Source organism: Megalops cyprinoides, chromosome 12, assembly GCF_013368585.1.
Source record: "Megalops cyprinoides isolate fMegCyp1 chromosome 12, fMegCyp1.pri, whole genome shotgun sequence".
NCBI lineage: Eukaryota > Metazoa > Chordata > Actinopteri > Elopiformes > Megalopidae > Megalops > Megalops cyprinoides.
This window is the reverse complement of record NC_050594.1, coordinates 17,527,389-17,550,981: the sequence shown is the minus strand read 5'-3', so window position 1 is coordinate 17,550,981 and position 23,593 is coordinate 17,527,389. Positions and strand designations below refer to the sequence as shown.

Sequence of the window (23,593 nt, the reverse complement as noted above, 5' to 3'; positions counted from 1 at the left end):
CCCTGTCTCTCTCTCTGTTTCTCTCTCTTTCTCTGTCTCATACCAAAGGGATGTGTTCACACCCATCTCTTCATTGACATCCATGTGACACAATCAAGATAAACTCCAGGATCAATCCCCGAGCCACCTGCGACCACGAACTATGCTGAACTGACCACGAAGTGCAAACAGGCTCCACTAGGTGAGTCAGAGGGGAGTTTGATGCATTATTGTGAAGCATGAGTTAAGTTTGTACTCTCAGTTCCATTGACTATCGTTCCATCTCCAGCGCCGGCCAAATGTTCCATTAGCTCTCTCTGTGATGGATGGCTCTTTGCTGAAGATCTACAAAGTCTATCTTGAAATGCGTAGGGCGCAAACAGGCGTAACTCATTTTTGTAAGCTAGAAGAATTCCTTATATAGAAATACCCCCCTGAGCTGGATCTGGCGGTATTATGAATAAAAACCTGGAATGTAACAGAAAAGCATTTGAGCTTCTTTGTTGCCTAAACCACATTGTTCTATTCAAAGCCTCTGTACATTGCACTAATATTATATTGATGTCTTCTTGATGCTATCCCAGTCACAGAAAAAACATACTCCATTGAACTGCAACATGGCATCAGTGATGAATGGCAGCCCTACAGCAAAGCTGATTTGTCTATGTCTTCATGTCGCTTAATATTTATAACTGTTTTATGGACACTTGTTAAAATGTCATTACCAGAGATACAAAAAATGAGATAAATGAGATAAAAATCCCCCACAGTCCCCATTTAAGAGGGTGGGAAGTGTCACACATTTGCCTGCCCCCTCATCTCAGCCTTGGCACAACCTACTAGGACCACCCACCCTTTGAGCACGGTCATAAATTACATCTGAACAGACCTTGGGACACAAAGGCATCACCAGCTCAAAGTAGCAAAGCGCTACCATGTCAGTAAAGGAGCAGCATTCATAATGGGTTTTTATGAGGGCATCGAACCCAAACTCTGCTGCCCTCTTCCAATGGATCTGGTTCACTGGCAGGTCTCCACCGAGGCCAACAGTCACCATATGGCCAAATGCAACAACCTTTGTTATAATGGTTATTTTCATTGGCTGGTATGACGCCAATCTGATACCCCAAAAATGTATGCTACTGCTTACATGCTCCCGGATCTCCACACTTGGAGTGTAGCAAGTGGCCAAAATGGAGGTGAGGAGAGAGAGGCGGCCGCTTCCAGGTGAAGCTCCGTTGTTCACGGATGGAGCGCTGGGCTGGTTCCCGGCTACTCGCGTCGCGACGGAGTTGCACCAGGGGCGGGGGGCGTGGAGCCAGAAGGAGAGCCCGGGCAGAGAGTGTTTCCAGATGTGCCCCATCTGCACGGTGAAAGAGCTGCTTTGTGCTGGGGAGTGCGACACGCGCGTGGGGGCGGCCCCACTCGGGATCCTGCCGTAACCTTAGCCAGGTGGGGGAGTGGGGGGGAACAAACCCGTGCTGCCTCCGCCCTGCGCCTTGTTTTGACGGGAGCTAATTGTCCATGACGGCCGGGAGCCAGGGATCTGAAACAAGCCCTTCATTCAGAGGGGGAGATGGAGGGACATGATGGGGGCTGGAGGATGGGGGGGGGGGGGGGGGGGGGGGGTTGAGCTGTCAGGAATGCAAAACAAATTGTGAATTTCTCAACCCCCATTACGCTCTTGCTAAATCATTTTCAAAGAAACATAAAGACCTCAATTCTCCGGCGGACCATCGGGGGTGTATTTATAGACCTTAAGATTATTACTGAGCCGGGGTCAGCGTTTAATGTTGTTAGATCTGATTTGTAAATTACACCTGTTCCTCGTGTTTTACAACACCGATTACACAAGCACGTATTTAGTGTTGCTACAGATCTGGGTATGATCTGCAGAAAAAAAAAAAACTCAGCTTGCCAACTAGAAAGAACCATATGAAGTGAAGAAATGTTTCTTTCAACAGCATCTTAGGATTGCATGAGTGCCATCCAAGCCCACGCCCACAGCCCCATACCAGCGAGGACAACAGCACAGAGCCACACAGGAAGCCCAGGGCACAGAGCAGCAGTATTTCCACAAGGAAACTGCATTCTAAGCACATTTGAATGGCCGCCGCACAAAACAATGATGCATTGTGCCCGGCGTGTAAAAATGTGAATGTTAAAACAATATTCAGAGCCGTTATTATAGTATTGGATTTCTGGACTTTATGAGTTTTTAATTGTGTGCGATTACATAATTCTTTTTACTTGTTGAAGTGGCAAAGCAGCATCCTGTGCGGATGGAGGGAAAAAGGGAGGACTCAAACAAACCAGCCAGGGATGAATATTCCGCCTCTGCCCTCTTCAACAACATGAGGTCAGAGCGGAGCATGGATCTTAGAACACGACGGACGCTGCCCTTCCACAGGTTGCTGAGCCTGCTGCTGGATGGGTGACACATGCGTGCATGACTATGGAGGGAAGAAACTCTTTGTTGGGTTGTGTGTTTGTATTTGTGTGTGTGTGTGTGTGTGTGTGCGTGTGTGGGGGGGGGGGGGGGGGGGTGGGGTGGGGGGGGGGGGGGGGGGGGGGGCTTGAGGATGCATGACAGATCATGTTCTGTCACTCAAGCAATGATGAGCATGGAGCATGAGCATGGAGATATGGAGAAAGAGATTAAGATAGACAGAGAGAACAGGACAGAGATAATCAGCAAGTGAGATGAAGACAAGTGTTGGACAATCTGAGAGACGGTAGAGAAAAGGGGCAGGCCCAGACAGGGAGTCCGGCGCAAAGCCATCAGACATGCTGCTGTCTGCTTTCGTCGGCACGTGTAGAGAGGTCCAGGGCCTGATCTGAGGTCAGCAGTCTCCGAGATGCGGCTGACACATGGCAACACCCCCTTTGTGTTCACTGCTGTAGCTCCTGTCAGGCTCAGGTGTTCCGCAGCACAACTCCATTAATGTGAGTGACAGGACTAGAGACCCCCCCCCCCCCTTGGCCAGTGCTGAATGCAGTGCACACTGTGGAACCTGGACAGCCATTCCCTGATAACCGACTGAGAAACCCATCCCCCAACATCCTCCATCCGACAGACTTCCTAGTTCTCTGGATATCACAGAGTGAGGAATCTGACCACTTAAACCATGCCAGGAGTCAGAACATGGAAATGCATATTTCTTTCTTCATCTATATTTCCTCCTCACTCGTCCATGTTCTCTCTTCAATACACTATTGTACAGTGCACTACTACTATAGAAAAAGTCTACTTTGGAACTTCAACTGTGTCACAGCCATCATAGATTGTTTTAGAAAATGTCACAATATATGAATTGAAGCATATGCAAGCGTATGGATTCATCTACATTAGACACAGCCAAGAGGGAAAGTTGCCAAACAGTAGCGATGCATGACCAGTTGTGGATGCTAAAACAAACCACCAAAGCTGCCCGTAAGAGTTCTTGGGTTCTTGCATCCTGACTCACACAAATTCCAGGGGTCTGACTCCACAGACCTCCTGCCTGGACATATGTCAGGTCAGTTAAGAAGCATCACAGGTGGAGAGGGCATAGGGGGGGTCAGAACACAGGATGACCCTGTTCAGCCTCACAGCGGTCAAACAGTTCAGCAAAGACCCCGGAAATTCTTTGGATCTGAGATCTTCAAAGCTCTGCCTCTGCTATGGTGCAGCAGCAGGCCCAGCGGCAGCCACTGCAGCATCCCACATTGGTGGGGCCATTGCTCCAGAAATGTGTTAAACACAGGTCAGTCCAGCTCTTACCAGCTGGAGGAGCCATCATTTCTCTGCACTCTGAACAATGATCTTATCCCTTTGGGGGGAACTAGCTGCAAGAACAAAGCTCACAGGAATTGCAGGGACAAATCCCTTTAACTAGCCAGTAAGAGGAGAGCTAGCAAGAGTGATGCTTGCTCCACTCTCACTCATCTCACACAACAAATAAACTCTGCTGCTCCATGACTGTATTATGATGAGGGGAAATGCACCACTGCCCACTGCTGTTCACCCATCATGACCCTACGATGACCTCTGCGATGCCCTGGTAAAAGCCAAGGAGCTCTCTGTGTAGGGGGCTTATCAATCCACAATGTTGCTCTGAGCAGGCCAAGAAAAACAGTCGTGCATTCTTTTTTGTGTCCTTAGCAACACCAAAACACAGTGTTAAGTACAATGTTCCTCAAATGCTGTTCCCAGCAAACTGGGATAGCTGGGAGACCCTGTCCACACCAGTAAGCACGCACTGGGGCAGTCTCTGCCTCAGCGTTCCCTGCCTTGCATTCAGAGTGCATTAACTCACTAATGCACCCATTTAAGTCAGCCTAGGATTTCGTGCCAGTTCTGAGTGAATGGATCTGACAATCCTCTCCAAGCTGTCTTTGGCTGTTCCCTGAGGGGACTTCTCAGCAGACAGCGAGAGAGGGAGAGAGACAGCGGGAGAGGGAGAGGGAGAGAAATAGAGAGAGGGGAGGAGGAGAGAAGGATGGAGAGAGAGATCCAATCCTCTATACATAGTCCCGGGGCAGCTTAGGGATAATTATGCGAGGTGTTTTATAAGTGTGGGTAGCTCAGCAATGGCCGAGGGCACGGCAAAAAATGCTCGCCTCAACTTTGCTCCGGTTCCTCAGTGCCCACTGATGCATCTGTTCGTGCTATTCAACTTTCACAGCCCTCACTTGTTCAGGCCCTGTTTTTCGTCCGGCTGCTGCCGGTGCCAGACCTCACGGTGCACACTAACGGCTGCTGCTCGAGGTTCGAACGAGCACGGCGGAGCGGAGGGATCGTAAAGCGGGGCGCTAGCGCCCGAACAAAGATAAGCACTGTGTTGCTGCGCAATAACCAAAACCTATAAATACGCTTTCATTTTCACTTACATTTTACTTTCCCCTCTCCTGGTAATAAATGGCAGCTGTGCGGAGACTGCGACGGGCCGTGATTAGGAAAAGAGAGCGAGAGACACTCCATATACTGTAACATGTGGCTAATTATTCCCAGACCTCTATATCTGTGCCAATATCGGCAGCAGCGCGGATACACTGACCCAGCATGCTGGAGCACGCAGAGAGACTAAGTCAGAATAAATACAACAACAGATGAAGAAGCAGGGGGGCTTTCATGTGCAGAAAAGCATCAGCGTGCAATAGTTGCATACACAATTTCAGCACATATTCCTCAGAATGCCAAACTGTCACACTCTGTACATATCAGCAATACTGTTTCATGTTTATCTATTCCACTTTGTAAGCACTTGTCGAGCTTTGTGTGTCCATGATCTCCTTGGTGATATGGTACATGTTGACAATAACATTGTTGTAAAATAATGCACAATATTAGTGCACATATGCATGTGAGCCTGCCTGTTTCTCTGCCTGTGTGTGCCTGTGCGTTGAAGAGTACTCCTGGAAACAGCAGCTCCAGGTCAGTAAAAGCAGCTCTTACTCCTGTGCACTGGCAGCCAGTCCCAACAGACGGCAGCTTCTCACCTTACCCTGCGACGGGCAGGACAGGCTGCCAACCACAACACCAGGGCTGGGAGAGAGAGCCCTGCCTCAGCACCACACAGGGAACAATAGTCTTCTCTTACCCCCCAGGCCTGAGTACACTGCTACCATGCGAGGGCATCCCATGGTACCTGGGTACCTGGTATGTCTATACAGACAAAGGTGTCCGCACTGCTGCCTGCTCCAAAAAACTTTGCCTGGTCAGGACCCCTCATGCAGCTGTGCATTCATGGGCCTGTCCGTAAGGAAAACACATCAACCAATGACAATGCTGCTCTCTGATCCAGCTCTCTCCATTTTATTGCTTCTACATACAGCTGTGGGATACCCAGAACTGTTGCCAAACTACAGCTGCAACTTTCAACACATTAACATTGTCATAATGCTTCAGGGGGGCTGCTAGAGGAGTCTCTGGTCCAATGTGTTGGCCAGTTAATGGCCAAGTCCTAAATCTGAGATCAGTTATAATGTGGAGTGCAGGGGATTCCACTGCACGTAGCCCTCTGCAGGCAGGCCATCTTTCTGCAGGTAGGCCATCTTTCTGCAGGTAGGCCATGAGGCCAGAGATTCCACTTTTAACCATTTGGTAAAATGGTATAGCCCTGTCCATTACAGCACACATACATTGGCACAAAATCCTGAAATGGCATTTCTCTAAATCCTCAAATCACTTATTTAAAAAGGATTATTCTGATTAAAATGTGATTTCTATGCCATAATCCACTCAAATCCCCTTGTCCATAATCATGTTTTTTTTCCTCTCTCTTCTTTTTATGGTACTGCATTCGGTAGACTCACATGATAACAGGTATTTAGCCCTTTAAAGACAAAAATGTATCAGGTAAATCTGGAATGGTTTGGAGTCTTAATTTGTCTATGAATCACCAATGAGTGAAGTGTGATTTGTGGTTGGTGACAGTGTACGCAGCACTAGTCCCAGAGATTACAGATGGCACAAGATATCACTGACAGATGTGCAGTTTGATTAGACAGTGATTAATGGTCACTACCATCTAATATTCAGGGAATAGTTGCAATCATTGTTAAAATGCCATATCTGGCTCTGGAAAGTCATAACCCACCAGGGGCAAATGGCCACAAAATATCATCAATTTCAAAAACTTGGAACAACTGAACTCATTGAATTTAAGAGAGCCATCTGTTTAATTAAGCAATTTCAACATATTTTACAAAGAATTTGGGTTTATGCCACAGTCCCCATGGATAACAGCTGGTGATACTTGACTTCTCTTGATAAATTGATTTCAACTTGGAAAAAAATACCTTTACTCTTCCAAATCATTACATACCTTTAAATGTTTGACCCTCTAGTCAGCAAGCATAATAAATAGAACGCAGGTGCTAGATATTAGCTGGCAGTATTTAGATGTAAGATCGAAATGGAGATTGGGGTAAAATATTTTGATGAGTTTCTATCACACCATCGCACAAGTTATATGTAAACTTCACCGAAGTGCACCCGTGCCCCGTCTTGCTTCTTGCCAGAACATGACATTTTCTATTGATGTGCAGTTGGGGACGTGATTGTGAAATGCAAACAGTGCCCTCTATCCACAGTCATCGGTAATGCAGATGTCATTTCGACCAAATAGCATACATTCACGCTTCAGAGCAAGGCGTTCTAAAAAGAAGCTCACTCCCAAAATAACACGCGGACGTCCAGATTTTGTGCCTCGCCTACTTACACAGTGACACACATTAATATGGCACTCAAGAAAAAAAAAAAAACGCTGAGCTCCCTGAACTAAATCCAAACAGCTTGACGCAAGGGGCTTCCTAATCCATGTCGACCATACTTAGAAAAGCACGCAAGTCTAGGCTCCTTTGCACAAAATACAACGTGAAGCGAAAAACACAAGATCGCATTCACTCGAAATGGTGAACACCAAGCAGGAAATAAATTGCACGCGTTTTTTTCTGCGTGGAACGATTAATGGACAGTATCCCGGTGGTCCAAGACCGCTTCGATTCAAAATGTCAACTGGCAAGCACACCCTCTCTGTATCACGCTCTGTTTTCTTGACATGACATGACAAATACCCGAGACCTTGTTTCCAAAAGAATTGTTTGTTTTCCCAAAAGAATAATTGTTATTTGAACAAGACGCTTACTTCGGTTGATACACCCAAGTAAGCAAACACAGTCTAGCTAACGATCCATTTGCAAATGTGACAAAGATTTTACACCTGATATTTCTCGACTGAAACAATCAATCGATGCACTTGGATCCAGCGCTCACAAATGTAAACAAGGTCCTATAAATGTAAGCGATGTAAATCGATAAATACAAAACGCCTCTAATGTTAAAATGCTAAAAGCACATGTGCAACCAATGCATTGCAAATAAAATATTGGGAAGCAACGATGTAGCTTTTCAAAGCGTGAGCCACTAATTTACAGCAACACTTCCCAATGCTATTCCATGGCATGTTAAAGAGGAGCATACACCTAGCTACTTGACAGCACTGCTTACCGGTCAATGAATGACTGGAGAAAATACCGAAAAGATACTTCCACACATTGATCAGGTCCGCTCATAACAATCGTTGCAGTTCATGCGATCGAATTGTTACTTACCAAAACGTTTCATTTCATGAGAAAAAAAGGTTTTCCGTAATCCCCTGTTGCCGTCACCACAGTAAAATTGACCAAAGACAGGTTGAGCCGATAACAAGCAATACGCCTGCGTTCTAGGTCGTATTAGACTTGGTCCCCTCCGCTATGCTCATTCAGTCGCTGGACCGCGAGTAACTAAGCGGAGTGTAAGCGAGCGCATAAGTCAAAAGTCGGTCAAAACACAACACGCCTACCAATTCCAACTCTTAAAGGCACAGCACACTACTGCGTCCTCACTGTACAAACAAATACGGTCGCAAACAGGTCGTTCTATATCCAATTGGGAATAATGCAGGGTATAAGCCTCACTCATTTAATAATCCTTGCATTACGGATTTTACACATCATTTAGACCGGTTATACTGGCGAGATGCGTGTAAATAAATGGGTGGAAACAGAGGGGGAGGGAAAGAGTTAAATAAGGTGTGGCCATGTCTATTATTCAATAAGTTACTGTTGATCAATATGCAATTTTAGTAATGTGTATATTCCACACGGCTGATTCTATTCAAATATGTGTTAATCTTTTTCATTTATTTATTCGGTTGATTATTGATGTACTTATTTAGGTTCATACAGCAAACACATTCAATTTTTGCCAGAGGTCATTAAAATATTTATTATGACACTCTAAAAGAAAGAACTTTAAGACCTAGTTGTCACATTTTTTGGCAAACACGCCATAATGCCTCTGCTTTGTACCCCACCTCTTATTAAATCTATAATCCGCGAAAATATGAAGAAACGTCATGACTCAGGTTTTTGATCTTAACAAGATTAATAATCCCTCATTAATTGCAAGTTCTGAGCAATTTTGACTGTGGAACTCAAACAGAGAGATTAACTTTTCATGGGCGAAAAAAACGCAATAAGAAAAACCACTATTTATAGGGATGAGTGAATTGTAAATGGGTTGGCGTTATCTGGAGCTTGTTTTGCGGGCCAGGAAAACGCCGGCAGAAACATAATCAAGGATTCCGGAACGCACGTGGAATTCGGAACAGGATGATGCATGAACAGAATTGGATGGAATGAAAACAATGTTAAATGAAATGGCAGGTCGTATCAATACAGCTTTATTTTTGGATCCGGCCAGCATGCCATTAATATTTAGAAAATTTCCCCCACCATCCTGCAAGTCGGATCCAGTGCTGATGGACGCATTCCGCAAGCTTTTCCCGGCAGCGACTGCAGTCCTCACCTTACTCTAATGTTGATTAGACTGACACTGTGTTGGTGCTTTTAAAGTTCCCTCTCAATCTGCGACACCTGAGTAGATCCCTATCGATGACAACAACTGGGCGACCGATTTCCCGTTGGTGTCTTGGTATCATGAGATATTGCAATAATGTCACAATGGGGGACAGGTGAGGGAGGGGGTACCGGTCTGTGTGGCAGCACTGCAGGGTATCTCCAGCAAATGCCTCTTCTGAGAATCCACTGAAGTGCTGTAAGGCAATGGAATAAGCACTGAACGGCCCAAGCAAGACCTGTCAGGGAAGAGCTGACATTATCCAGTGGAACAGAGTGATTTCTCTCTGGAGAGAAACAAGAGCTCCAGACAAAGCTGATCCCCCACCAATGCACAAAAGTGAAGGATTCCAAATTTATAATCCAGAGCATATAATATATCAGTAGGGAATTAGTCTCACATTAAGGACTGTCACTCCAGCAGTAACCTTAGCCCCAGTCCTTAACCCCGACCCTCCCTCTCATCCCAACCCTCCACCAGCAGCCTCAATTTATTTTAGCAATCATATTGTTTTGAGTACAGTATACATGTCATATAATTAACCTACCCTGTCATGCTAACCATGGCTGAAGCTGAATTCACCACAGTATAGTGTTGAGGGAAATTAAGTGCTTTTCCATCATTCCAAATTAGAGGAGATATGTTTCCCAGACTAGAGACACACTTATTCTGGCTTTATAATTCTCCCAAGGGGGAATGGGCATACTACAGCAGACCTATACTGTTACACGGACATCTCTCTATTTCTCCAGACAGTGGCAATCCCAGACAAGCGGGTACAACAATACAAGCAAGCCGGGGAGATGAAGATTTCTGCAAATTTGGGGCTGGATGGTGATCCTAACCTAAACATTAATGAATCTGAGGACTAGCAGGGGAATCACAGGTATCAGCCTACATTCAGAGCCTTAGCTTTAGAGTCACAGATATAACTTCAGAATCAGAGAGCTAAAGTGTTCATTTCAGTCTTAACTTGAGTATCATAGACCAAGCTGCATGACAAATTTAATTTCTAATTTATAATAACTCTAAATGTGGCAGCAATCTGTTCTACAGCACAGCCATCAGTTGCTGTGCATAACGAACTGAACAGATTATCAAGATCGGGGCTGAAAGTATCAAAGGAAGAAATTACTTCAGTCTATTCAAACTAAATTTATGTGCTGTGTCCTTATCGTTTAATAAAATGCCTTGTTTTTCTTCTTGCCATTTCACATACCACATTTTTCATTTTGGTGGCCACAAAAACTTTTGTGAAATGAAAGAAAAAGGGACTTTTTGTTCAAATTCAAATTCCTCAAAGTGCAGGCCAACGTGTGGAAGCCAAAGTCAGTTGCACACTCGTGTTGTGTTATTATGTTCCTTCTGATTCAGGCTCTGGTTTGGTCCAGACTGGACTGCCTCAACTCTCCTCTGGCAAGACCTGCTGCCATTGCATTAAGTTCCATTCCAGCAACCAATTCACAATTCTAGTGCTTACCTAACATGTTCTCAAGCCTGAGCCCTCTCATTGTTCCTCTCTCTCTCCCATCGTACACTGGCTTCCCTGCAAGTCTGAGGGCATTCAGAGTGTGCAGAGTTCTGCTCTGCATGCTGCTCTTTTCCCACCTTCTGCCTCTCCTTGTTCTTCACCATCCAGTCTTGGCCACCCTCCATCTTTCCACTCCTCTGTTCTCTCTCTTTGGACGTAGGTCAGGAGGTGGGGGGGCGGGGGGTGGGTCTTTCTGGCTGCCTCTGAGTGGTACCCTTTAGCCACCCTCCCCAGCCCAGAGCCTTCCTCTACCTCTGCCTCCTCATGCCCACCTCCCTTTTCTGCTAAACTGCCCCTCTCTTCTCCGCTTCACTACCCCGGGCCCTCTGTCTCTCCCATCTCTGCTATATTGTCCCTGCCCCCACTATGATGATCTTTGTACCCTACCTGCAACTCCCATACCATCTCCATAGTCCCTTCTCTGCTGTGCTAGTCTCAGTCCTTTTCTCTTTCCTTTCTCTCGTATAATGCCCTGGTGTCTGTTCTCTGTTCCTCCTCAGTGGTGTTGGTTAGTCTCCATCTCCCTCTCCTCTCTTGCCCCCCAGTGGTAGAAGGTGCCTCTCACTACTGCCTGGACCACTCAGAGTCTCAGAGTGCAGCTACTAAATGCTGCATGACAGCTCCTGCTATGTTTTGTTATCATAATTTACAACGGTATAATATTCTGATGGCTTATGTTTCTTCTCACAGAAAATTCCTTGCAGTACTGAATGTGCTTCTTTGCACTTGTAAGGCTATACCACTGTGTGTTGCTTCATTTAGCTTGGTGAAGCTTATGGTCTGGCATGAAGTATTAGTTACACCCTGTAATTACATTAGGAGTTCCCTGTATGTTGTCTGGTAGTTATCTGCAAGGCTTGGTAAATATGATAAAGATATAATCAATTTCATGGAGGACCTAGTATTTTGTAAATGTGTTAAAGGCTTGAACGTTTGAAATTTAAGAAGATATGTTTACATACTCTTCTTCTGCCGCTATCAGAGAATGTTAGATCAGATTAACTATGGATCAAGTATGTAATCCATATTCAAACATGAGAAGACAGGAGTGAACTGGTCCGAATGACTTAACTAAACAGACTGGACTTGAATTTCCTTCCTGTATGTGGTCCATCGATGCTGGTGACAATGGAGTTCACATCTGCGAGCAATAAAGAGCGTTAAGTCACTGTTGTGAGAGACACGACTGTTTTTCTTTCTGTTCGCACTTTCCGTTCTTTGCATTTCGGATGCTGGGACAGCAGATGGCTTTCATTTCGACATCCCATGCGGTTCAGAAACTGTGCCCTTGAGAAGATCTCCAAGGATATCCCTAGGATCCAGTCCGAAGGTCCTCTGGGGCTACTCTCTGGGAGGGTAACCAGCGAGAGGACAGGGTTCAGAGGAGCATGCACTGATCTCTGCTGTCACAAAAGCAATCCATTGATTGTCAGATGAGGGCGCTCGGTCATACAGTTGCCAAGGAGATGACCTCAAGCAAGAGCATCCCCACCCCATCATTTTTTCTCAATGGTACTTGTCTAAAAGTGTTAATGCGGGCTGGCACGGGTATAATTTGTTTACGTCAGCATTTCGATTGAAGTGTGAGGATGGCTTGTGAATCAAAAAGCACTGGCTGTGATTTGTAAGGAAGAATTTGTCACATGGTATGGCAAAAGCAAACCATTAAATGCATTTTTCCTGTCTAATCAGTGAGGCTGTGAAATAAAAATGTGTGGAAAAATGAAAACAAAAGCCTCTCAGTGCACACCTCATGCTATATGAGACAGAGCGGAGGGGGTGTATATGAGTAAGTAGCGAAGCTCCCAGCATGCATTGCTTCAATCCAACACTCTGGCTAACAAGGCTCTTGGACCCACTCTGAGCTTGGTGTCAGTTCTGGACCAGTGCATTGCCAGACAGTAGCTGCCTGCTTGACAAATGCCTGTGCCCTAATGTAAAGGAAAGATTGCTTTTTGGCTCCCTGCGTACTTTGCGTCTCCTGAACAGCAAGGTACTGATGTAGGTGTCACAGTTACTTTCCTTCAGTCCACAGACGACCTATCCCAGCAACGGCCCCCTTTTCCTGTTCACCCAGCCTTCCACCGTGCAGAAAGACAAGGCTTCTTTCTTTCTTTCTCCCACAGTCATTGTTGCATTCTTGTTTTTCTCACTTTCACTACCCTGTCTGTAGTCCAGATGCCTCTCTCTCCTCCTTCTTCTACTCTCTTTCTGAAAAGATGTTGGCGTTTGAGTGCTTGCAAACCAAAAAATCTATTTATACCTCGTAGTTAGGGTGGTTAGCCCTGGGCTCTGAGCTCTAAGCTTGGGCCTGCGCTGTGAGCGTCCGCAGCCAAGCGGCAGGGAGAGGTCCCGGCCCACCCCTGCCCACCTTCTAAATCTGTAACCACAGGCAGCTGTACACGCAGCGGGCCGGGCAGGACCGTCAGCGCAACCTCCACGTTCTCTCTGCGCTCCAGGGCAAAATCAGCCCAGTACCAAAAAAAAAAGCACATTCTCCACGCAGTGTTTCATTACTGTCCCAAAACCGAATCCTCTGCACAGCCGTGCTGAAACGACTTTGTCCCAAAATAGAGGAACTCTCGCCCTGCCACAGCAAAGGAGCTTTGCTTGCTTTCTCATGTCTGCCTGAGCCGGGCCATGTATGGCACATGAGCCATGGCAGGTGTGAAAGGGCGTTTGTTTTTTGGTTGGGTGTTTTACCCACCTGTAGCAGCCATACAACCCACTGTTTAAAGGCTTCCTGTACTCATCAGTGCTAACACACACACACACATACACTCACAGTGAGCAGCTGGAACACTTACATTCGCACACAGTGTCAGAAAAGGGTAGGGAAAATACCTAGAGAAAATATGTGAAAGCTCATCATGTGAGGCATTTACACAATTGCACAATTGTTTTTCTATTGCATTTCAAAGGGATTAGATAACACTAAGAATACTTGATGTACTAGCTTTTATTCAGTGATATGCTAATATTTTCCATTGGCAAATGTGGTAGCTGTTACAGTTGTTGCTGTATATGTTACCTAATCAGAGTTGCGAAAGGAAATTATATCCATCCCAATCGGCCAGGTGTACAAGGCCCAGAGGGTTTTTTGCTTGACACACATGATTTGCATTGAATGAGCTCAATCAAGAAATACAAGGACACTTGAATTTCCCCAACAATTTCCTGACTATCATATTAGTACATACGGAGCTCCCTCCCACAGTAGGTTTTACCCAGGGACTGAGGCAATTTTATGTCTCTTATGAATAATGTTCATATTATATCAAACGTAGTTATTCTCACAAAGGAAACCAGTGGGATATTTGAATAACTACATCATTTCATCTGAATCCCTGCCCACTCTCACAGCTCATCACATCTCTGAAACAGTGCAGTATTCAAAGAATCCATGCATGTCCAGTTTCATTTCAGAATTCAGTTGTTTGCCAAAGTCATCTTCCTACTGAGGATAACGGGGAGATATATTTAACTAAGGCCCAGAGAATTCCCCAGACTTACCAATAACCAGGCTGCAAGTAAACCAAAAAGTAAAAAAAAAAAGATGTTGACAGCCTTCTACCGTAAGTACATTTCTTGTATCAGAAGACTTCATGAGACAGCAGCCAGCTCTTTTTGCTGGCTTTAGTTAGCCTCCAGAGGGGAGACACTAGGGCAGAGGGTACTGCAGAGAGGCAAAGTCAAATGGCTCTAGACTCAATGCAGAGGAAATTGCTCATACACAACCGGCAGTCCAGCCTGTTTGCTGCCCGTCATGTCAGTGTTATATTCGAAGCGCTGAGCTTGTTTTAAGGGAAATTTCTCCTGCTCAGTGGCGTGTGTAATCACTGCTATAGAAGGTGTTATCTGCGGTCTTCATGCAGGTGATTTTTTACAAAATGGCACCGTTCCTGGAGCCATTACGGTGACATCACCTTAGCTCTTACTCTCCCTCTCCTCTCACCGATGGAAAGTACGACTTAAATGGACTATTTACCTGCATACAGCTGGAATTTTAATTCAGTGCTACCTGCCTGCATTATTGCTGTTTGCGAGGGACAATTTCTTATTTGCACATCTAAAATAAAACAGGAATATCGTTGCATTTAGATTAACTTGGAATTATGACACACTTACCATACATAAACACACATACACACAAACACACAGACACACACATGAAAATATGTGTAGACACACTCTCAGATACACATACACAGACACATGCAGGCACACACAGCCAGGCACACATGCGTGTGTGCACATAAATATACACACACATTCAAGCACCCCATTAGAGCAAAGCAGGCTCAGGGAGAATGTGCTGACCAGACAACCTGGTTCTAATCCCCTAAAGCTTTTCCATTCTCTTATTATTTCAGACTCTACTTTCCCCAGTTCAAACCTGACCGCTGATCCCGCAGTGAGCTGACTATAACTCAAAGGATGCACTGTGATTTAAACGTCTCTGTTTCCAGGAGGGACCTCACCCAGATGACCTACTAGTTTCATGGATGCACTGGGCGCAGATGTCTCAGGGGACAACCACCCAACTACAGGGGGAACCCTTCTGCCCACAGTTACCCTTTGCTCCAGTGAAGGCCTGTCATTGCGGCATGGAGAAGAGTCCCCTCTAAAATTTGGTGACCATCGCTGGTCCAGGGGCGAAGTTGACATTAATTAAGACATGAATAACAGGCCGGAACAGGCACCATCAGAGCAATGTAGCGGAACCACAAGCCCTCAGCAGCGTCCATAACTGAAAGATTATCGTTTCATACTCTGTAATAAAAGACTTGAAAAGTCTGTCAAAGTAAAACCATCTCTTCTACTGAGGGGGAAACAAAACAGCTCCCATACGGGATTGATTAGCCAGGAGCTTGCAGCCTATTTTTTATTGAAAGCATATACAGGGATACAGCTGATGAAGCCAGTGGGCTGGTGTTCAAGGGTATAAGGAGCTTCAGCACAGAATTACAGAGCACTGGAACACTGCACAGAGCCTGTGTCTAATGCATTACTATTTGCAGCCATCTCACATGATGTTTGTAAGAATACTTGGAGAAGGACACAGCTTTATGGAGGTTCTTCTTTTTTCGTTCTACACAAATAATAACAGAATATCTGCTCTAAATAACAGAAGCATCTAGTGTCATGATTTCCTGTCACTGCCAGGCAGAAAAATCAGCTGAAAACACATTTTTTAGATATGATGACACAGATTCCAGCTTGTTGTTCAACCTCAGAAGTGACATTGTTCATAATGGTCCTTACAAACACACTATTATTTTCTTTTTCATTTATGTCATTGGGGGGATTCAAGCTGATATTAAATTTCTCTGGGATATTTTGAGTTCAAAAATGTAACCCAGGGAATGTGCGGGTTGGAAATTTTGAATACATGGCAAGTAGACATCCAATCAAACACTTTCCCCAGGGTTTCATTTTTTTTCCATGGAAGAGTCATTGTTGCCCTTTAATTGGGATGTCAGTGTGGGGTTGTGGTTCTGCAAGGAGACTGTCAAAAAGGCTTTATTGCTAAAATCTCAGGTGTGGCACCACTGCTCTGTCCTTTTGGCTATGCCCCTCGGCTCTCACCTTGAATTACTGCAGTTAGATCCCAGTGGTGTACATTTACCAATGGTCTAATTTGGAACATCTTGCAGGATTCTCTGAATAAGGACAACTGATAAGCCAATTACTACCATAATGATTTCTATCTGCTCAGACATGTATCTGGTTGTTTCTTAAGACTGATTTCTAAAGAGGATTGAGCAGTTGAGGCATTGGTGCAATGAAACAAAGAAATTCAGGATGAAGAAAAATCAAAGAGTGGCTCTGACAATGAAATTAACAAATGTATCTTACAGTATCACTAGTGTCAGTAAAGTGTTTATCAAACAGCTGAACTCTCAGTTAATTAGGCCTGATTAAGCACTGATCTACAACTGACATCACCCAATAATTTTTTTTTCTAACACAGACATGTTATTGGAAATGTCCTTGCTCTAAAGGATGAATGCAAGTACATGTCTTTCTGTGAGTCATTTCTATTCACATGAGCATGTTAAACAGATTAGCACTGCAAACAGTTGTACAGCTATATTGATTAACAATAATTAGCTGTCCAGTGGGGTTTGGGATAAGTAATTAAACAATTAATTATGTTAACTGTGACATATGCAACAGCACTTTTCGTTCTCATACATTGTATAGTAGATGTGTAGAAATGTCAAATAAAGATCAGTATTTGATTAATGGCTCAGCAACAATTAACTGAGAGCTCAGCTGAAATGAAAGCCAGCATACAAAGTGGGTCCTTGGGACCAAGTCTGAGGAACACTGGTCGATAAAAGATTGACTATGTGGGATCACGAGGGGTAATCACAGGACAGTTCAACTGAATTGCCATTTCCAATGTGTTCCTCTGGGAATTGTACAGTCACAGACCCTGAACCTCCATTTCATCTTTACATTACATTATTGGCATTTAATGACACTGTTATCCAGAGTGACTTACAGCATTTACAGTTCATTTATTTATTTTACAACTTTATCCATTTATACAGCTGGATATTTTTACTGAGGCAATTGTGGGTCAAGTACCTTGTCCAAGGGTACAGCAGCAGTGCCACAGTGGGAAATCGAAGTCCTGCTCCTTAACCGCTACACTACACTGCCTCATCTACAAGAAAAAACTGTCTCAACATAGCATTTGACCTTGGGAAGTCACTACATTGAAGCATATAGACAAGAACAGACTGATGGTGGTTTGACAGACACTGTGATTTGGGACACTCCAGAGGGCTTCTTTCTTCTGCAGAACAATAAAAAAGCCATTGTTGGCCATATAACATCACAGCAGTTACATTGATATCAAACAGTGTCCACAAAGCAAAGGGAAATATATCATTTAAAATTTTTGTCTATATATATGCTGTGGATATAAACATTCCATTCAGAAAAAAAAGAGACAACAAGACTGAACTTGCCACTGAGATCACTGGGCTGATCACAGGGTGATTATTGTATGAAGTTATTGAGGTTATTGCAATGAGGTTATTGCACTGGGATTAAGTGTACTGTTTCCACAGCAGCCAGTACGGCAAGCCAGTGTTACAGCCGAGCTTGGCTGAGCATGCTGAAAAACTGGTTTGTTATTACAATGCTCCATTTGAGGCAGCTACACTTTCACTTTCATATTCAGCAATGTTACAGGGTAAAGACAGAGAAAGAGAGAGGGAGATGCAGAGAGAGAGAGAGTTCAGACTTTCTGAATGTACATGTACAGTATCTTACAGACTACAGTAAGTACTGCTGTATTTTTACCAGGATACCTGGACTCATTTTATTATTAAAGTGATCATCTCAAAGCAAATTACCTGGACACAATGTGCTCTCTTAAATATGCAGCAGCATGACCCCTTACACTCACATAGCATGGTGCCAGAGGACCTCACTCAATCCAATGACCACCAGTAACACAACTTTGAGTGGGAGCATTTGAACTGAAGATGGCTCAAAATGGTTGGAACACTATTCTACAGGACTAAATACTAACACAAGTAGGCACAGTTTTTCTTCATTAAGGAGGTGAGGCCAGACACAGCGCCCCAGGTAGGTCTGCTGGTTCTGGTTGGAACGAGGGCAGGGAGAGTTACAGAGGTGTCATAATTTCCTCCTGCACAAATACAAGGTAATTATGCATAGAATAAAAGCAAACCATATTTGCCCCTTTAGATCCTCTGGTTAAATATGACACAATCTGTCTGAATAACAAAGAAAGCCAGCTCTGTATGGCAAACAGTGGATGACCAGGGGAAGAATGTGGTACGCATGGCAGGACAGGTTTGTGTGTGCAGGGCACCCATATACTTGATTGTGTAGTCAGACAGATACACAGATAGCATTCCTCTTAGATGTCTGTTGATGTTTCCCCTCCATTCCTTTGTTTAACTGTAATGAGAAAGGTCAGCTGAAAACTCAAATACCCTCTACTGTGACAACACAGGGGAAAATATAGTGGGTAAGGAAGCCAAAAGGTTATTAAAGCAGTCCACTGTAAGTGAGGTGATTGTCCAGATTGCTAGAACTAGCTTTCATCAGACCCAAAAGCATTGCTTAGCTCTCTGAGGTCTTTGAAAGGCACTGTATCAAGGAACTATATAAGTCATTCATATACCATTCACTGAAAAAAACACAATGGCACAAACATACATGCACACATCCAGTGTATACCTTACAAGACTGCATACAAGAATATAACATTCATGTCAGTGTGTGGAATTAGCTTATGCAGTCATATCCTCTGTATAAATCTGTTTCCTTTTTCCTCCTCCTTGTTTCAAAAAATATTATCAAGCTGTTCTTGGAGGGTGATCAGATGTTGGTATCTCATAGTGAGGACCTGGGGCTGATGGTATTGGCAGAAGTATCAATATTCAGCACATTAAATAAATAAACGAATTTAAAAAAAATCAATTCCTCAGTAAAGACACATGGTCCGAGATTTCATGGAAGGTTTTCCAAACTATTAATGACTCAGGACAAAAGTATATATTTCATGGGGAACATGTCAGAACACTCTGGGTTTTTTGGCTCACTGTTTCGACAAACGCAGCAACTCAAGTTCTTTTATTAGTTTCAGATTGTTAAATGGTGCCAATCTTCAGGTTTGCCTAGTTTACTGCGGTTCCCAGAAACACTGTCATTTCCTTTAAACAAAAAATCTGAAAGCCCGGGACACCACCATGACGCTATGTGGAAGCGTGCCACGCTGTGAAAAACCACCTGCATGACGAGCTCTGTTAAAATCTTCCATAGCTGTTATTGTATGCTCTGCTGAGTATCAGACATCTCCCCTGAAATGCAGCAATCGACAATCGAGTCTGTGACATTTTTTTTTTAATGCAGGTGACAAACACAGAGGGACAAAGCAGTGAGGCCACCTGAACCTTTCTGCCCTAGTACCGGGCCCTAATATCACTACCACTGCTGAGGGTGTGGCCCCTGACACCTCCCGTCCTTAACAGCATAAGCACAAGCTCAGCATGGATGCGAGATGACTCTAACACAGCGGCAGCAGTGGCCGCATGCTCAGGGGAACATGTCAGTGGCCTGCACGTGACACAATGTGCTTTTATATGGCTACGATTGCGTAACAGGGGATTCAGCAGTGCCGCGCATCCAGAGTCAGGAATGCGAGGCCTTGTTCGCTCCAATCAAGACCACAGTTTAAACGTATCACTGAATTCCAGCCCTGGGAAACAATTCCACATGAATGCTCTGCATGACACAAGCGCTCGTCTACGGTTCAGTTAATAATTTTAGTTCAACAATCAGCTCAATATGACTTTTGCTCATCTGACATTTTCTGTAAAAAAAGGCAACACTTTTGTTCAGATGTGAAGGATATGACTGCCTACCTATGCTGCATGAAGAATGTGAAATCTAGCGGAAGCCAATCTTGGCTGCTTTGGGATAGGTGGGCAATATGATCCAAATATTGTACTATCCTTCCTGCTCTGTCCCTATTTTAATAAAGAACTATGGGATCAACATGTCTTGCAGGAAAAAAACCTGAACAAATCTATCTCAAAACAAGCTTCTTTGAGGTTATTCCATTCCTATGTATTAACAAACACACCGTGTTGCTCTTTGGTTAACACTGAACGCCAACCTTTAATTCCCATATGCACAAGGGAAGGAGACCCATATGAGTGTGTGTGTATGTGCATGTGTGTACATGTCTGAATGTGGGAGCTCTGCATCGTGTGGAAAGTTTGGTCTGAAAACTAATGAATCGTTTCTGTGTCTTCCTCTCTGGAGCCGTTTCAGCACTTTCTATGGCACAAAGCCATTCAAAGTGAAATCCGATAGGAGGATCCCCCTGAGCACACGCAGCAGGTTGGGAGTGAGATGGGCATGGCAATCCAAGGAGAAGGAGGTATGTTCGGCTGGAGCCCAGCTGGGCGTCTTGGCCTCCATGCAGCGCTCTACCTCGACATCCCATGAATCTCTGCTGGTTAGCTGAGAAGGGTCTTATTACATGAGGCACTGGGTTAGATCAAAGCTTCTACAGTGCACATCAGTCAAACATGACAAATCCAGAGAACACCATGTATAGATGCTTTGGTAAAACTAGCCTCACTCTGACAAATGAAACAACTGCTATAAGGACGCATTTTTCTGAAGGGTAAAAAGATCAGATCAACAGCAGAGTCCTCCAGCCAGTTATTCTACAGTCCAGTCAGGACTCAGCCACAAATGAACTCACTGTTGTCATTAAAATATAATTAAGTCCTGTTTTAAGTATTGTAAATCAATCATAAAGAATGGCTGCTGCATTCAGAAGTACTGGTCATTGTACCACTGTGGCGAACCACATACCGCCTACTGATTGGCACCGCCATGCAAACACTTCCTGGTACTGCACTCAGGGGGTGAAGTTTCCTGGCAGTCTATTTTAGGGGAACGTCCTGAGTTCAGGTGAAATGCCAAGACGACGTGCGATGTGGTGAAATCTGAGCCTGGTTGAGAAAGAATGAAAAAAACAGGCTCCAAAAGACATTCTCTTTCGCTTCAGAAAGACAGACCACAGAAAAGCGATCAAGGCACGGCCACAGACAACTGACTTGTCTTCCTTTACAAAACACAGACTGGGACAAGGGTTTTGGAATTGAATCTGTCCTCTGCAACCATCTGATAGGACTGAGAGAAGACACAACATGGACAATAAAGGAGGTAGAAATCATAGTAAGCCCACACACTTGGAAAAAATCATTTGAACTCTCTTATGCTGTATACTCCGCTCTATTTCAGCAGCTACACAAAGCGTACCGGGACTGTGTGTTCACCTGCAACTACAAGCCCTGCTGCTTGTGTGAATAACTCTGCTCCACTCTTAATGTTGATGCCCAGTGCTCTAATCAAATGAGCACGCTCCAGTGCTGGCCCTGCTTTGAACTATTTTTATTAACTCATTTTATGACCCGTTGAATCAGCAAAGCCCATTCATACCTTTGCTCTTCACTAGAGTTTACATTAGAAGAATGCCAAGACGATTTTATCACATGAAAGAAAAAAAGACAAGGACAAATCTATGTTCGAATCAACTAACACAGTGAGCGCTCTTCAAAGTTTAAAAGAACTGCTGTAGAATAATCAGTGAAACATCATAAGCTGTTTTGAAGTCTCCTCTCTCAGTGCAAACTTCCTCGATGCATTCTGTATCGATCTCTAATACACATTGCTGAGAATGGCTTAGAGTAAATATAAATAAATTTTCTCCATTTGAGCACCCAGTTGGTAGCAGGAGCAACAAAAAAAAAAACAAAAACAAAAAAAAAAAAACAGAAGAGAATTACCTGCTTCAGAAGATCTCACGCAACTCACTCTCTCTGTCCAGCCCTGTGTTTTTCTCTGGTCCTTTGGGGTCAAATCTATGTAGTTGGTGAGCTGTAATTGTCCAGAGAGCAAACAGAGACAGTGAGAAGACTATGCCTCCAGCACAGTATATTTCCAGAGCTTTTCCACCCCGCTGGACTGTGGTCTTGAGCTCTCACTCAGTAATCCACTGCTGCTGAGGACTGTGTGCAGAACAGTGCAGAGAACAACCCCACACTGCCTCAACCTCCCAGACCACGCTCTCGCTTTCTCTCCCTCGCTCTCCCTCTCACTGCTCCCCCGCCCTCCCCTTCACTCGCTCTTCTACTGCCTCCCCACTCCCTCTCTCTGTCATCAGCAAGAATCAGATATTTAATGCAGCAAGCAAGAAAGAGTAGAGTGACACAGGCCAGAGTCTAAGCTATTTGGTAACATCCAACACATGTTAGACTACATGGGTACTGGAGCGCTGCACATTGGAATCTAGCACACTCAAATTCACAGATAAATGAGTTCAGCAACTGATAACATTCAAACTGAAATACCAATAAGTAAATAAAAATGAAGGCTTGATTACCCCCCCCCCCCCCCCCCTACAGTTGAAGTTACCTTAACAAATACACGTTATATATATATATATATATATATATATATTACTGAATCTATACTACTGTAACTACTTTGTAGCTTTTCCTTCCTGCTCAACAGCTGTGTAACAATAATAATAATAGTAGTAGTAGTAAACTGTGGTATAACAACTCACTAACTTATCTCTGAAGTTTAGGTCATTGGCTTCTGCTATTTTATTTTGATCCAGTAGGCGGAGCTCAAAGTAATGCTGAACATCATGTTCTCATACTGAGATCTTCAGTGCAAAATGAATATTTCCATAACTAATTTTTAGATACATTTTAGATACATACCTGATCAAAAAATGTTCAAAATATTACTGCAGAACAGAGGATGGTTTATCTCATGTCCCTGATATCTTATGAGGTGACTGCAGGTACGTCCCGGGAACGTATCGGCTGATTATTAATCATGGCCGATTATTCAGAATGAATCACAAGACAACAGGATAAAAAGAAATTGTCTCAATATTTGACGTCCATTTCCATTTCCCCTCACCATAGCCCCATTTGTTAAACAGGAACGCCCCTTGAACCAATCAGATACAGCGTCACTGTTCACCTGGCAACCGCTATGACAGATGCAAATGAAAGGGAATGAATAAGTTTTGTTCAGTTCCCAGAATAAAACATACCAAGGCAATCAATTTATAGCATTTGATTATATGATAAAGTTCATATAATACGAAA

At 44.1% G+C, this 23,593-nt stretch overlaps 1 protein-coding gene across 2 annotated transcripts in view; it reads right to left on the bottom strand.

Annotated features, from left to right (window-relative positions):
• Positions 1 to 22,509, bottom strand: part of daam2 (dishevelled associated activator of morphogenesis 2) — a 113,667-nt gene extending 91,158 nt beyond the window's left edge. Inside the window, exon 1 of one of the 2 annotated variants that reach the window (XM_036542685.1) lies at positions 22,256 to 22,509. The gene's annotated coding sequence lies outside the window, so the exon portion shown is untranslated. Of the gene's footprint in view, positions 1 to 8,076; positions 8,240 to 22,255 lie in introns of those variants that run through there. The other variant, XM_036542683.1, reaches the window with a different exon arrangement.
• Between the last annotated feature and the right edge of the window lie 1,084 nt (positions 22,510 to 23,593).